The sequence below is a fragment of the Ostrea edulis genome, chromosome 1, assembly GCF_947568905.1.
Source record: "Ostrea edulis chromosome 1, xbOstEdul1.1, whole genome shotgun sequence".
NCBI lineage: Eukaryota > Metazoa > Mollusca > Bivalvia > Ostreida > Ostreidae > Ostrea > Ostrea edulis.
In genome coordinates, this window is record NC_079164.1 from 105,231,715 (window position 1) to 105,247,593 (window position 15,879).

Below are 15,879 nucleotides of genomic sequence, written 5' to 3' on the forward strand. Positions count from 1 at the left end.
TTCAAATTTGTTCAAATGAAGGACCACGCCCCTTTCCAATGGAAGAGAATAGCGAAATACTAGTATGCTCGGCGCTTACGGCCTTTGAACAGGTAGGGGTGCTGATCGTGTCACACCGAAGGACCGCCCCATTTAGTCGTCTCTTACGACAAGCAAGGGGCACTAAGGCTTGTTCTAACCTAGATCCCTACTAATTCGGGCATGTTTGCAATTTCTTTACTGTAGAGTATTTATTGATACTTATTTTAACTTATTTACCAACATAGTGCACCTAGAACAATTTTTTAATCAATTTGTAAAAAGAGTGTATCTTTATGGGAAATCTCTAAATGATACTCAGTAAACATAAATAATTTGATTAACTTGGCTTTATTCAGTTTGCAATGCTGCTATTTTAACATGTTTTGAATAACTATTCACATTTTGTACATAGATATTTGAAAACAAAGAAATTCGATTTCTTTGTAGTAAATGTCCTTAAAATGAGCATCTGGGCGACGGATGATGATTAACAAAGGGGGGGGGGATTCGAAATGCATGTATGACACATACTGCAATCTGATAGTTTTTTATGTGAGGCACACTGCAATTTAACGTCACCATTATTTGATATGTACACCCTTGTACATGTAATAGGCATAATAGAAAACGTTCACTAAAGCTTATACTCCTAGCTATATCCAAAACTCAATTTCAAGATACATTGTATACGAGGGCGAGTCAATAAGTAACCAGCCTATCCCATTTCGGATTGACCGAGACGGTCATGATTTTCATGCCTTGTTTTAATACATGTTTTATACCTGGGTACAAAATTGCACGCGTATTGAGTCATTCTTTAATAAGATACTGAATGTCAAACATGGCTAGTGATGCAAAGGCATGCTTTTAACCTAAGTTGAGTACCGTGCTATAATTCGGTACTTGTATTTAAAAGGTAAAACAGGCAAGCAAATACATGGCGAGTTAGCCGATGTTTATGGGTCTTCTACACCATCTTATGCTCATGTTGAATTCTGAGTAGGGGAATTCAAACAAGGTAGAATGTCTTTAGAAGATGAAGCCAGGTCTGGACGCCCACTGGATGCCACCGACGAAGAGATGTGTAGGAAAGTTCGGGATCTGGTATACTCTGATAGGTGAATTCAGGTGGAAGAAATAGCGCATTTCACATTTAGAAATTCATTTCAAAATTAAGGATTATCTCCCTCACGCATAGCTCTTATCCTTAGGCGAATTTGACTCCACTTTTTTGGCACACTGTTTTTCCCTATAATAGCTCTAAAACTTCATTGTTATTTCAGATTTCAAACATTTCGGATGAGCATCACCGAAGAGACATTATTTGTCGAAATGCGCATCTGGTGCATCAAAATTGGTACCGTATAAGTTTAACATGATAGCGTTTCATCAATCTTACATGATTGTATAGGTATGCGCAAGCTAACAGCCCGTTGGGTCCCCAAATCCCTTAGCGATGAGCAAATGGCAACCAGAACATCAGTATGCAGCACCTTATTGAAGCGTTTTAGGTCAAAAGATGATTTCCTTTTACATCTGATGACTGTAGATGAGACTTGGATTCATTATTATGAGCCAGAGAATAAAACTCAGAGTTGTCAGTAGATAGGGCCTGGGTCCCCCTAGGCCAAGGAAGTTCAAGATGCAACCATCTGCTGGCAAGGTGATAACCACAGTATTTTGGGACGAAAGGGCCGTTATCATGTTGGACTTTTTACCCAAGAGAAGTACACTAACTGGAGTGTACTATGCAAGCTTGCTAGACCAGCTGAGAACCGCTATCCGTGAAAAACGCCGAGGTAAACTCTCTAAAGGCGTTTTGCTGCAACAGGACAACGCGAGAGTCCACACTTGCAAAGTTGCAATGGATGTTGTAGAGCAAAACGGGTATGAATTAATACCACATCCTGCCTATTCGCCTGACCTAGCTCCTAGCGACTTCTTCCTATTCCCAATCTTGAAAAAGGATACCTTTGGACGTCATTTCCGGTCTGACGAAGAAGTGACGGCAGTTGAGGAGTGGATCAATGGAAAGGACCCTGACTTTTTCAGTTCTGGGCTGATGACACTTAAACACTGTTGGTCGAATTGCATCACACGAGAGGGCAATTACCTCGAGAAAAAAAAGAAGAGGTGGGTCTCAACCGGAAATAAGTTAGGCTTGTTACTAATTGACTCGCCCTCGTAAGAAATGGAAATGTTGATATTCAAAATGAAATAATTCATTTTGCTCTTTCAATGTATGCGGTATATGATTCTACCTTTATACGAATAAATGCCGGCAACGGTACCCTTTCAATAAATTTAAGCCCCTTTCGAGTCGAGAAATCCTTTCTGCGTGGTGTAGAGCACAGCGGTAATTCACGACTTTTAAAAATTCTGCTAGAATTAACGGCAATCATGAAAGACTCAAATTCCTGACTTTCTTTTAAGACTTTTTCCTGAACAGTTGTACTTAGTTTTCTGAAGATGTAAGCCTCTTGAAGCATGTTTTAATATAAAGTAAGAGTTAAATTCTTAAACATGCTTTGGGATCACTATAATACCACACGTATATAATTTATTTAATCTTAGAAGCAAACGCACATCTAATTTGGGACGGAAGTCAACCATTGAAAGAGACTTAACTTAAAAAGTCTCGAGTGCAGTCCCTCAAAGAACCCAAAATATTCTGGTGATGGGGAAAGTGTGCTATTGCAACATGACATTCATGTGACCAAGGTTCGAGCTCGTGCACTTTATCGGCATCAAAACAATAATGACATTGTAGATCTGAAATGAAAGTAAATAAGATGTACAAAAAATAATAATATCTAGTTTTAGTTCTTATCATAACCAAAAGTACTATAAATACAATTAGGCCTACTCGTGTAGACCTAATTTGGACACATGTATTGATTGTGCCCTAAAGATATCGATATAAAATTAATATCTAGTCTTAGTTCTTATCATAACCAAACGTATTATAAATAGAAGTACTCGTGTTTATTTTTAAGATAGGTATTGATTGTGCCCGTGAGATATCGATATATCTGGTTTTCGCTTGTGATAACGGACCTAGGCGACAGTTCATTACGCAAGAAGTAAGTAAATCAGCCCGGCTAGCTCAGTCGGTAGAGCACGAGACTCTTAATCTCGGGGTCGTGGGTTCGAGCCCCACGTTGGGCGATTAACTTTTCTTTCTTTTCTCTTGGGTCAGTTTATTTTAAATAAGTCATATCTTGTGGTGTGACATGAAGGCTCCATAGCTCAGTTGGTTAGAGCGCCAGTCTAGTAAACTGGAGGTCGAGGGTTCGACTCCCCCTGGAGCCTTTAAGCAGAGTGGCGCAGTGGAAGCGTGCTGGGCCCATAACCCAGAGGTCCGTAGATCGAAACTACGCTCTGCTAATTTTTTCCTCAGTTCTCAATACCCACCCTATTCAAATGGTGACGTCTCCGTAAAGGAGATAAGCCAAAAACTGTTCATTCTGATCGAGGTCCGTAGGACCGATATTAGTTTTTTCTCTCACACAATGGATATTTTGAGGCTTATATCCTAATTAAAACATTACATCTATTGTTCTAGGAATGGACAATGGACAAGCGCAGGTAAACCCATTGACTATGATAAAAATAGAATGAATAAAGCTATTTTTGAATAGTCTGATTGTATAACCAGATATGCGTAGAAGTCTGTTTCTTTTCTTCACTTATTGGACGGAGTCAAGTAAGTAATCTTGTACTGCAGGTTTTATATTCACTAACTCTATGGTACTGAGTCATATCAATATGTTGTCCTCTGATGGGGAGAGCATTTTAATTGCACAATCAAAATTTAAGGATTTTAATGAAAGTACTGTGAATACTGTCTGAATGAGTGTTATATTGTGAATATGGATTGTGTGAAAGTTATGGAGCCAAATTTTGATAAAAAAAAGCACTGTGTTTTCGAATATTTAGATGAGGATTAAATAATTAACATCAGCCAAAAGAACCCTAAACGCCCGTCTCGGGAAATGAAATGAAATGAAATTATTCATGAAAGCGAATGTGATAATTCAGAATTAGAATATACTAGTATAGTAAACATAAAAAAGCGTTGTGAAGAAGTTTCGGAAGGTGCCTGTTGATCAGCAAAATTCAAATACAGCATAAAAACATGACTATCAAATTCTAGTTTTGATGCGATATAATATGATTGAAAAATTCTCGATAGAGAGAGAGAGAGAGAGAGAGAGAGAGAGAGAGAGAGAGACGTTAACCAAGATACAATCTGAAAGACAGTGCAATCCAATTTTTCACCACCATTTTGAAGAGTTGCATTTTTTTATACAGTTTTTGAGTGGTTCATTGTACATTCTTTAACCTTTTTTCACTCATATGGAAATGTCACCATTGCCAGTGAAGGTCTGGGAAAATTTAGACCTATGCTCAGCGTTTACGGCCATTGAGGAAGTAGGGGTGTTCATCGTGCCACAGTGCAGGGACGCCCAATTAGTCATCTCTTACGACAAGTAAGGGGAACTAAGGGCCTTTTGTATACCAAATCCTCACTAATTCGGGCATGTTTGCAATTGATTTACTGTAGAGTATTTATTGATACTTATTTTATCTTATTTACCAAAATAGTGCACCTAGAACAGTTGTAAAAAGAGTGTATCTTTACAGGAAAGATTTGAAAATAAATACTCTCTCAACATTAATAATTTGATCAATTTTTTCTTGATTCAGGTTGCAATGTTGCAACATTTTTTGAATTTTAACATGTTTGGAATAACTATTCACATTTTGTACAGAAATAATTGCAAACAGAGAAGTTCGATTTCTTTGTAGTAAGTGTTTCTAAAATGAGCAACTGAACGACGGACGATCATTAACAAAGGGGGTGGGATTTAAAATGCATGTATGACACATACTGCAATCTGATATGATTTTGTGTTAGGTGCACTACAACGTCACCGTTATTTGATGTGTACACCCTGTACATGTAGCAGGCATAATAAATAAGAATTCGTTAAAGCTTATAGTCCTATAGTTACAATGTATTCCAGAATATAAGAAATGGAAGTGTTGATATTGAAAATGAAATAATTAATTTTGCTCTTTCAATGAATGCGGTATCAGATTCTATTTTTTTAAAATGCAGGGAACGATACCCTTTTGACAAAGTCCCTTTCGTGTCAAGGAATTCTTTGTGGTGTAGAGCACAGCAGTAATTCACCACTGAAATTCTGCTAGAATAAACATCTATCATGAAAGACACAAATTCTCGACTTTCTCCTGTGGTTTAAGACTTTTTTGGGGACAGTTGTACTATGTTTTCTGAGAAGGTAAACCTCTTGAAGTATGTTTTAATACAAAGTAAGGGTTAAATTCCTAAACATGATTTGGGATCACTATTTAATATCACACGGTCGCGAAATATATAATCTATTTAATCTTAGGAGCGAACACGATTCTATTTTAGGACGAAAGTCAGCCAATTAAAGAGACTTAAACTTAAAAGGTCTCGAGTGCAGTCCTTCAAAGAACCGAAAATATTCTGGTGATGGGGAAAGTGTGCTATTGCAGCATGACATTCATATGAGCAAGGTTCGAGCTCGTGCACTTTATCGGCATCAAAACAATAATGACATTGTAGATCTGCAATGAAAGTAAATAAGATGTACAAAAAATAATAATATCTAGCCTTAGTTCTTATCATAACCAAAAGTACTCTAAATACAATTAGTTCTACTCGTGTAGACCTAATTTGGACACATGTAGTGATTGTGCTCTAAAGATATCGATATAAAATTAATATCTAATCTTAGTTCTTATCATAAACAAAAGTATTATAAATAGAAGTACTCGTGTTTATTTTTAAGATAGGTATTGATTGTGCCCGTGAGATATCGATATATGTGGTTTTCGCTTCTGATAACGGACCTAGGCGACAGTTCATTACGCAAGAAGTAGTTAAATCAGCCCGGCTAGCTCAGTCGGTAGAGCACGAGACTCTTAATCTCGGGGTCGTGGGTTCGAGCCCCACGTTGGGCGATTAACTTTTCTTTCTTTTTTCTTGGGTCAGTTTATTCTAAGTAGGTCATATCTTGTGCTGTGATCTGAAGGCTCCATAGCTTAGTTGGTTAGAGCGCCAGTCTAGTAAACTGGAGGTCGAGGGTTCGACTCCCCCTGGAGCCTTTAAGCAGAGTGGCGCAGTGGAAGCGTGCTGGGCCCATAACTTTTTCCTCAGTCCTCAATACCCACCCTGAGAGAAAGAACTGATATCGGTCCGTAGGACCGACATTAATTTTTCTCTCTCACAGAATGGATATTTTGAGGCTTATATCCTACTTAAAACATTACATCTATTTTTCTAAGAATGGATAAGCGGAATTAAACCCATTGACTATGATAAAAATAGAATGAATAAAGCTATTTTTGAATAATCTTATTATATAACCAGACTTGGGTAGAAGTCTGTTTCTTTTGTTCATTTATTGGACAGAGTCAGGTAAGTAATCTTGTAGTGCAGGTTTTATATTCACTAACTCTATGGTACTGAGTCATATCAACATGTTGTCCTCTGATGGGGAGAGCATTTTAATTGCACAATCAAAATTTAAGGATTTTAATGAAAGTACTGTGAATACTGTCTGAATGAGTGTTATATTCTGAATATGGAGGATGAGAAAGTTATGGGGCCATTTTTAAAAATGGCGTCAATCAGAGTGGACGTGTAGTGAGGTCGGCTGTGTCGAGGGCCTCTATAACTATAATACAATATCACCTACTGATTTTTCAAGTGACCAATTGATTGTGTCTGTGATGGTTTTTGTGATATAGCATATATGGAGATTATTTTTTGAGATCCAAAGAAGAACATTTTCAGTGATTTTCTCCCGTGAGTTGTGTTCGGAGCTATTTATGGGAACGGCACATTTGAGACATTTGTACAAAACGATCAGTGAATACGTGAGTACACACAGAGTGTAATATAAATAGCATTCTCCTCATCATGACAGAAAGATCAACACGGGGCAGCACAAAAACTGAGTCAAGCCCTCAAAGCTCAAACAAAAGTATTTTGGATGAGATTCGTCGATTGAAATCGGAGATAATCACGAAAAAAGACCTAGAAGGTATAGTTAAAAAGATTCTCGATGAAAAAACCAAAGTAATCCAAGGATCAATCGATGAGAATACACAATCTTTACGAGCGTTACATAGAAAGGTAGACTCTCAAAATGAGATTATTGAAAATTTACAACAAAAAGTGAGTGAGCTAGAAGAGAATATTGAAGATTCAAAGCGTTACGCTATTACAGCGTATTTAATAGCAAATAGAAATGAACAATATTCAAGAAAAAACACTTTCAAAATCAATGGAATAAAAGAAACACAAAGAGAAAACACAAAAGAAGTTGTTAAACGGGTTCTTGAAAAAGAGGGGGTCAAGTTAGACGAAGCCGATGTCATCGCTATTCACAGAATTCCGGGGAAAGCAGGAGAACCCAAACCAATTCTCGTGAAGTTGAAAAACAATATTAGTCTAGTCAATCTAGCTCAAAAATGAGCAAAACCTCAAACTAATTGCAACAGAAATGAAAATTTGATTATTCATGCAAGAAAACACATGCAAACAACATATTAAAAATCGGCTTTTGTATTTCCATGGGAAAATTGGAATTTTGGGGTAAAAGGATGTGTTTTTTCATGAAAATCGCTAAAAACTGGAAATTAAAGAAAATGTCCATTTTATGTAACATACAGTAAAAATAAGTTTCATATCTCAAATTTCAACCTGGAAATGTTCGATTAATTTTTTTTACAGCAGAATATATTCTTTCCTTGACTGTAATTTTTGGGTAAAATCTTGCTTTTTTGAATATAATTGTTAAAGATTGAAATTTTAAGAAGAAAACCCACATTTTGTCATACATTTGAGTCTACCAATAAAAGATTGAAGTTGGGATTTATTTTAAAAACTGCTCAACAAGTAAGATATATAGATTATGGCAATATATATGAAAAATACCATTTTAGGTAGGAAAACCTACCTTTTTCTAAAACAAAAATAGTGAAAAACTGGAATCGATAGGAAATGACTGTTTTATAGAAGAGATGACATTGATCTTATAAATTTAAGAATAAAACGTCCAAATGCACAACTAAACTTTTCTGCACCAAAATTAATTTTCCCTTGCCGAATTTTGGGCTGAAATCTTCATTTTCCAACAAAAATCGTTAAAAACTGGATTTTGGAAGAAAATACTTTTTCCTGTCCATTAGGCATATATGAGTTACCACATGTTTTAAAAACATTGGACACATAGAATTAAAAGCAAAATGAATCAGGCACGCAGCATCGTACAAAAAGGGGGGGGGGGTGAAGATAATTTCACAATATTGCCTGAAAATTGACAAGTAAATTTTCATCCAAAGTTATAAAAATTCTTGATGGTGTGTGTGGTGTTGGTGGTGGTGGTGGTGGGGGGGGTGGGGGGCTAAGGTTGTTCTCTCAGTTCAATTTTACACTTCCACTGTGTACAGTTCACGACAATGCTATTTTAAAAAAAAAGAAAAAAAAAAAAAAAAAGAGGAGGTAGGACAACCAATCTGTCTAAAAATCGACCTCTGTACGTAAAAATTTATCAACTTTGCATGTAATGATAAAAGGTGTAGAGCCATTATTACTACGTGCCTGATAATTATATAAGTGATCATTTGAGTAATTGCAGTACAGTTCAGTCCATGTTTTTACAAGTACAACGGCTAGTGTCACAATTTGCCTTGCATTTACAGCGAAAAACGTTCAAAAGTTTATCTGGCGCGACTTGTAATTTAGTTTTAACGGATACAAGAATTGCTGAAAGCAGTTATAAGCCCCAATTCGAAGGATCCAAATTAATCATTTCTTTAGTCCACTCTATGACTTAAAAAATTCTTGCAGTGCTCCTTTTCTGCAGCTGTAGTTAGTAGTTAGTGGCAATGACTGAACTTATAAAAATGATATTGTGTTAGACAATTCTTCACATAGCAAATCTCCTATAAGTGTCTCTGTGGTATTCCATTGTACAAAGTCGATATGACATCGACACCAGAATATATCTTTTTCTCTATAAAATCCTCATATAGGAAGGTGAAGATAACGAACAGTGATCCATCTCGTAACTCCTATAAGCAATACAAAATAGAGAGGTGGGCAAACACGGACCCCTGGATATACCAGAAGTGGGATCAGATGCCTATGGGCTATAAGGAGTAAGCACCCCCTGTTGACCGGTTACACCCGCTGTGAGCTATATGTCTTAATAAGGCAAACGGAGTTACCCTTATTCAATATCATTGTGCCAAAAACGGCCTAACAATCTATATGAAACAAGTCAGGCAGATTTGACGCAATGATAGGTTGTATTGGCAAAGTAGATTGTTATAACGACCATATAATTCGCGAAATGCTGACTTTAAACGAAACAGTTGAAACCCCTTCACCATCAACTTGTTTGTCAGTAGCCTGCCTCCATTTAAAAACTAATCATATACAGAATTTTTTCGCGATTTGTCTACATTTTGACTATACAGGACATGTTCCGATGCCGAACATTCTTGACGTTGTGTCACATCCTGTGAATGCATGTAGAAAGGGCAAGGATTGACAAACTCCGTTTCCTAAAAAGACGTCTGGTTTTATCGATATTCTTCACTTATATTAGGGGCAAGATCAAAAATTCAATGTCTCACAAAAAACTAAGTTCACATAGTTTTCACCAAGAATCCCCCCCCTCTTTAAAACTTAATATGACAAATGTTGAAACTAATCGAATAACAAGAAAAGAAACGTACGATTATAAATAACACTCTGTATACCTCTGTATACCTTTTCTACTGTTTATTCACAAATGAAAGTGTACATTAAATCTACTAAATGTTCATTAATATGTTTTAAATATTATGTGGTATTCAACAGTCGCTTGTCTTTTTCCTTTTTCCACTAAAGTGTAATCGATGTCGGATGACAGAAACTTGCGGGAGTTTTTATTCCCCTCCCCCTAACTAATTGAATTTAAATTTTCATCCGACCTTGATTTCGTCCCTTAGGACAGTTATGTTTATTTCAGAGTTCGTTGCTATTTCTGTGCTTTATATATAGACATTTCAAACACAATGTGCATTTTGTATGATCCTCTAAAATTTACGATAAATAACTGTATCCCATTTCCATTCTCAATGATCGTGTGCCAGCGTGGCGAGAATTCCATCGTCATCGAAAACAAGTTTTGTCTTGAATAGATGGCCGGGCGGTCTAGCGCGCTGTTCGCATGCTGCTAGGGGATATGGTTCCGCAGGTCGTGAGCCCAAGACTAATTAAAAGGAGTAACTACTCGATTTTACATCAAATCATGATACTATGCGCAAGTGTTTAATTACAATGTACATTGATTTTTATTATTTATATTATCTATGTTTTATTATCATTATTAATACCCATGAATGACTCCCCAAACCTGAATTTGAAAAAGAAAAGCAAAAATACTTTACTTACTTAGTTTTATAAAAGTTTTTAATACAAAATGCTTGCTCAAATGATGAAGATACAAAATAACTGAAACTTTTAACCCGAATGGCTTTCCATACTTTCTTTTTTAACAACCGTAATTCCCCCTTGTCAATTGACACTAATTCTTTAAGATTTCATTTATAATTGATTATTCATAACTTCTAAAGTAAATATTGTGTTTTATAATCAAAATTAATTCAGTAGAGGGTCAAACAAAATATTTTGAAGCTTTATTCGCGAAAGTTCCCCGGGAATGGAAGTCAGCAAAGAATATGAGATGCTGAGCAATATTGTATGTATATAGAAGGTCTTAAAATCACCTTTTAATACAACTGTTAAGCTGTTTAATCGCGTTTTTTATTACATGCACTTTAGATCGTCGTGTATAACTTCATTCTTATGACTGTCACAGTTAAGTTACTCCCCTTTACGTGTACGGCGTGCCGTAAACACCACAAAATATCGATGGTTTACTAAAACATTTAGGTCTAAATTTTAAATATTTCCCATTGTCCGATTTTGTCCGATTTTTTCTATGTTGTCAATCACGCTTTTGTTTATTAAATTCCGTCGAGTTTGTTTCTGTTGCAATTACTTTGAGGTGATTTGCTAGATTGACTAGACTATATGGCAAAATCCAGCGTAATGCGTAAAAGATCTGCAGTTAAAAAAAATTCTAATGGACATTGATGGTTGTCGGATGATGTCACAAAACTGAATGGTCAGCTGATTAAGAAACTGAAGGAACATCCGCAAATCGACAATGCATGGTACTTTAATGGTAGTGTCTACGGTGAGAAAGATGGCATCAGAATGAAGTTCGATCTACTGGACAATATAGACGAGAAAATCAGAAAGAGGAAGAAATGACCGTGGCTATACTTATTCCGGGAAAACAAATTCTCTATCATGAACATATTTTGGTTTAGGTTTATTCTTGTTATTATGAACTTCCGGTTATGGGCGTTGACTGGCATGAAATGAAATGAGGTCCAGGACATTGCCAAGGCTTCACTAAGAATTTTTTGAACTGTTTTTTTGTATATTTATATATCTTCTCAGCTTTTCTTTCCTTTCTTTTCTGTCTTTCCTTTTTCTAATTCTATTTCAAAGGACAGGAGACATGGTTCTGGTGGGTATCGTATATTTAAAATTTACATTACTTCAAAACTCAAATGGTTAAGTTAATTTCAGTAAATTGTCAAGGTCTAGGAGATGTTGCAAAACGTAGAGATGTTTTTAATTATTTACGATCTTTGAATTTCAATATTTATTGCTTACAGGACACACATTTTTCAAACGAAATTGAAAATGATATCAGAAATCAATGGGGATTGCAATGCTTCTTCAGTTCTTATGCTTCAAACTCGAGGGGTGTTGCTGTCCTAATGAATAATTATTTTGATTTCAAGGTTCTGACCGAAAAAGGAGATGTAGATGGAAACTACTTGCTACTTAAAATGTTAATAGAGGATCATGAAGTATTGCTATGCAACATATATGGTTCAAACAATGACACCCCTCAGTTTTTTGAAACTGTACAGACACATATTGATAATATGAACTGTAACAATATAATCTGGTGTGGAGATTTTAATTTAGTTTTGAACCCAGCTCTAGATTCTTATAATTATAAACATATAAATAATCCAATGGCTAGAAACAAAATATTAGAAATGATAGAGTCGCATGGTTATGTAGACCCCTTTAGAGAGAAACATGAAAATCTTCGTAGATATTCATGGCGGAAAAGATCCCCACTTAAACAAAGTAGACTAGATTTTTTTTAAATATCTGGATCTTTACTGTCAAGCTTAAATACTTGCAATATTGAATCTAGTTACAGGTCAGACCACTCTGCAATATCTTTGTCATTAACTTTCAATGAATTCAAAAAAAGGAAGGGGGCTATGGAAATTCAACAACTCCCTACTTTATGATGATGTTTATTTAGAAAGCATTAAAAATAAAATTGCACAGGTTAAAAAACAATATGCAGTCCCGGTTTACAACATGGAGAATTTACACAGACTTCCAGATGAAAACATTTTCTTCACTATCAATGATCAGTTATTCCTTGAAACCTTGCTATTTGAAATAAGAGGTAAAAGTATTTCTTATTCTTCTTATATCAAAAAGAAAAAACACAAAGAAGAGCAGGAGTTAATGAAAGAAATAAAAAGTATTGATAAAAATATTTCTGAAGGCAATATAAATAAGTTATATAATAAAAAACAAGAGCTTGAAAAAATTAGAAAACATAAATTACAAGGAAATTATATCAGAAGTAGAGCTAAATGGGTAGAGGAAGGAGAAAACCCATCAAGCTATTTTTGTCAACTCGAATCAAGAAATTTTACAAGTAAGATCATTCCGAAGTTGGAAATGGATAATGGTGATATGATCCATGATCAGTCAAAAATTCTGATTGAAACAAAATCTTTTTATGAAAATTTATATAAAAACAATCTAGATAATGCAGATTTAGATAAAAATATTGAGCTAGCATATGACAATATTCCTAAACTTTCAGAAGGGGAGTCTAAAAGCCTAGAGGGGGAAATCACTTTACCTGAGGCATCAAAGACACTTTTCAATATGAAATCAAATAAATCACCAGGATCTGATGGTTTTTCTACAGAGTTTTTCAAAGTTTTTTGGAAATATATCGGTGTGTTTGTTGTTAGATCTGTTAATTATGGATATAGAAATAATATGTTGTCCATCACACAAAGACATGGGGTAATTACACTGTTACCAAAGGGAGATAAACAAAACACTATCTAAAAAACTGGCGACCAATTTCATTGCTAAACACAAGGAACCCTAAACGCCCGTCTCGGGAAATGAAATGAAATGAAATTATTCATGAAAGCGAATATGATAATTCAGAATTAGAATATACTAGTAAAGAAAACATAAAAAAGTGTTGTGAAGAAGTTTGGGAAGGTGCCTCTGGATCAGCGAAATTGAAATACAGCATGGAAAAATGTCTTTCAAATTGAGGTTGTGATTCGATATAATATGATTGAAAAATTCTCGATCGATCGAGAGAAAGACGTTAACCAAGATACAATCTGAAAGACAGTACAAACCAATTTGTCTACGACCACTTTGAAGAGCTGCATTTTTTTTTTTATTTTTTTTTTTACAGTTTTTTAGTGGTTGGTTGTACATTCTTTAACCTTTTTTCACTGATATGGAGACGTCACCATTGCCACTGAAGGTCTGGGAAATTTAGACCTATGCTCAGCGTTTACGGTCATTAAGGAGGTAGGGATGTTGATTGTGCCACAGCGCAGGGCCGCTCAATTAGTCATCTCTTACGACAAGTAAGGGGAACTAAGGGCCTTTTGTATACCAAATCCCCACTAATTCTGGCATGTTTGCAATTGATTTACTGTAGAGTATTTATTGATACTTATTCTATCTTATTTACCAAGATAGTGCACCTAGAACAATTGTTTAATCAATTTGTAAAAAGAGTGTATCTTTACAGGAAAGATCTGAAAATAAATACTCTGTCAACATTAATAATTTGATCAATTTTTTTCTTTATTCAATTTGCAATGTTGCAACATTTGTTGAATTTTAACATGTTTCGAATAACTATTCACATTGTGTACAGAAATAATTGCAAACAGAGAAGTTCGATTTCTTTGTAGTAAGTGTCTCTAAAATGAGCAACTGAACGACGGACGATCATTAACAAAGCGGATGGGATTTGAAATGCATGAATGACACATACTGCAATCTGATAGGATTTTTTGTGAGGCGCACTACAACATCACCATTATTTGATGTGTACATCCTGTACATGTAGCAGGCATAATAAATAAACATTCGCTAAAGCTTATAGTCCTATAGTTACAATGTAAAACTTATACGGTACCAATTTTGATGCACCAGATGCGCATTTCGACAAATAATGTCTCTTCAGTGATGCTCAACCGAAATGTTTGAAATCCGAAATAACTATGAAATTTTAGAGCTAAATATAGCCAAAAACAGCGTGCCAAACAAGTGGAGCCAAATTCGTCCAAGGATAAGAGCTATGCATGAGGGAGATAATCCTTAATTTTGAAATGAATTTCTAAATTTTATAACAGGAATTAAATATACATCCGTATTTTCAAGCTAGTAACGAAGCACTTAGCTACTGGGCTGTAGAGACCCTCGGGGACTAACAGTCCACCAGCAGAGGCCTCGACCCAAGGGTCATAATGTAAAACTTATACGGTACTAATTTTGATGCACCAGATGCGCATTTCGACAAATAATGTCTCTTCAGTGATGCTCAACCGGAATATTTGAAATCCGAAATAACTATGAAATTTTAGAGCTAAATATATCCAAAAACAGCGTGCCAAACAAGTGGAGCCAAATTCGTCCAAGGATAAGAGCTATGCATGAGGGAGATAATCCTTAATTTTGAAATGAATTTCTAAATTTTATAACAGCAATTAAATGTACATCTGTATTTTCAAGCTAGTAACGAAGTACTTAGCTACTGGGCTTTAGAGACCCCCGGGGACTAACATTCCACCAGCAGAGGCCTCGACCCAGGGGTCATAATGTAAAACTTATACGGTACCAATTTTGATGCACCAGATGCGCATTTCGACAAATAATGTATATTCAAAACCAATTCCAAAATATAAAAAAATGGAAGTCTTGATATTGAAAATGAAATGATTCATCTTGCTCTTTCAATGAATGCGGTATCAGATTCTAATTTTTTTTTTTTTAATGCCGGGAACGGTACCCTTTTGACAAAGTCCCTTTCGTGTCAAGGAATTCTTTCTGGTGTAGAGCACAGCAGTAATTCACCACTGAAATTCTGCTAGAATTAACGTCTATCATGAAAGACACAAATTCCCGACTTTCTCCTGTGGTTTAAGACTTTTTTAAGGGACAGTTGTACTATGTTTTCTGAGAAGGTAAACCTCTTGAAGTATGTTTTAATACAAAGTAAGGGTTAAATTCCTAAACATGATTTGGGATCACTATTTAATATCACACGGTCGCGAAGTATATAATCTATTTAATCTTAGGAGCGAACACGATTCTATTTCAGGACGAAAGGCAGCCAATTAAAGAGACTTAAACTTCAAAAGTCTCGAGTGCAGTCCCTCAAAGAACCCAAAATATTCTGGTGATGGGGAAAGTGTGCTATTGCAGCATGACATTCATATGAGCAAGGTTCGAGCTCGTGCACTTTATCGGCATCAAAACAATAATGACATTGTAGATCTGAAATGAAAGTAAATAAGATGTACAAAAAATAATAATATCTAGCCTTAGTTCTTATCATAACCAAAAGTACTCTAAATACA

General features: G+C 35.5%; 4 non-coding genes across 4 annotated transcripts; all 4 read left to right on the forward strand.

The window, feature by feature from the left end:
* Positions 1 to 3,116: 3,116 nt before the first annotated feature.
* Trnak-cuu (transfer RNA lysine (anticodon CUU)) lies at positions 3,117 to 3,189 on the forward strand. Its single transcript has one exon. It is a non-coding gene; the product is annotated as a tRNA-Lys (tRNA).
* Positions 3,190 to 3,259: 70 nt separating this feature from the next.
* Trnat-agu (transfer RNA threonine (anticodon AGU)) lies at positions 3,260 to 3,333 on the forward strand. Its single transcript has one exon. It is a non-coding gene; the product is annotated as a tRNA-Thr (tRNA).
* A 2,633-nt stretch (positions 3,334 to 5,966) lies between these two features.
* Trnak-cuu (transfer RNA lysine (anticodon CUU)) lies at positions 5,967 to 6,039 on the forward strand. Its single transcript has one exon. It is a non-coding gene; the product is annotated as a tRNA-Lys (tRNA).
* Positions 6,040 to 6,109: 70 nt separating this feature from the next.
* Trnat-agu (transfer RNA threonine (anticodon AGU)) lies at positions 6,110 to 6,183 on the forward strand. The gene has a single exon. It is a non-coding gene; the product is annotated as a tRNA-Thr (tRNA).
* Positions 6,184 to 15,879: the final 9,696 nt, after the last annotated feature.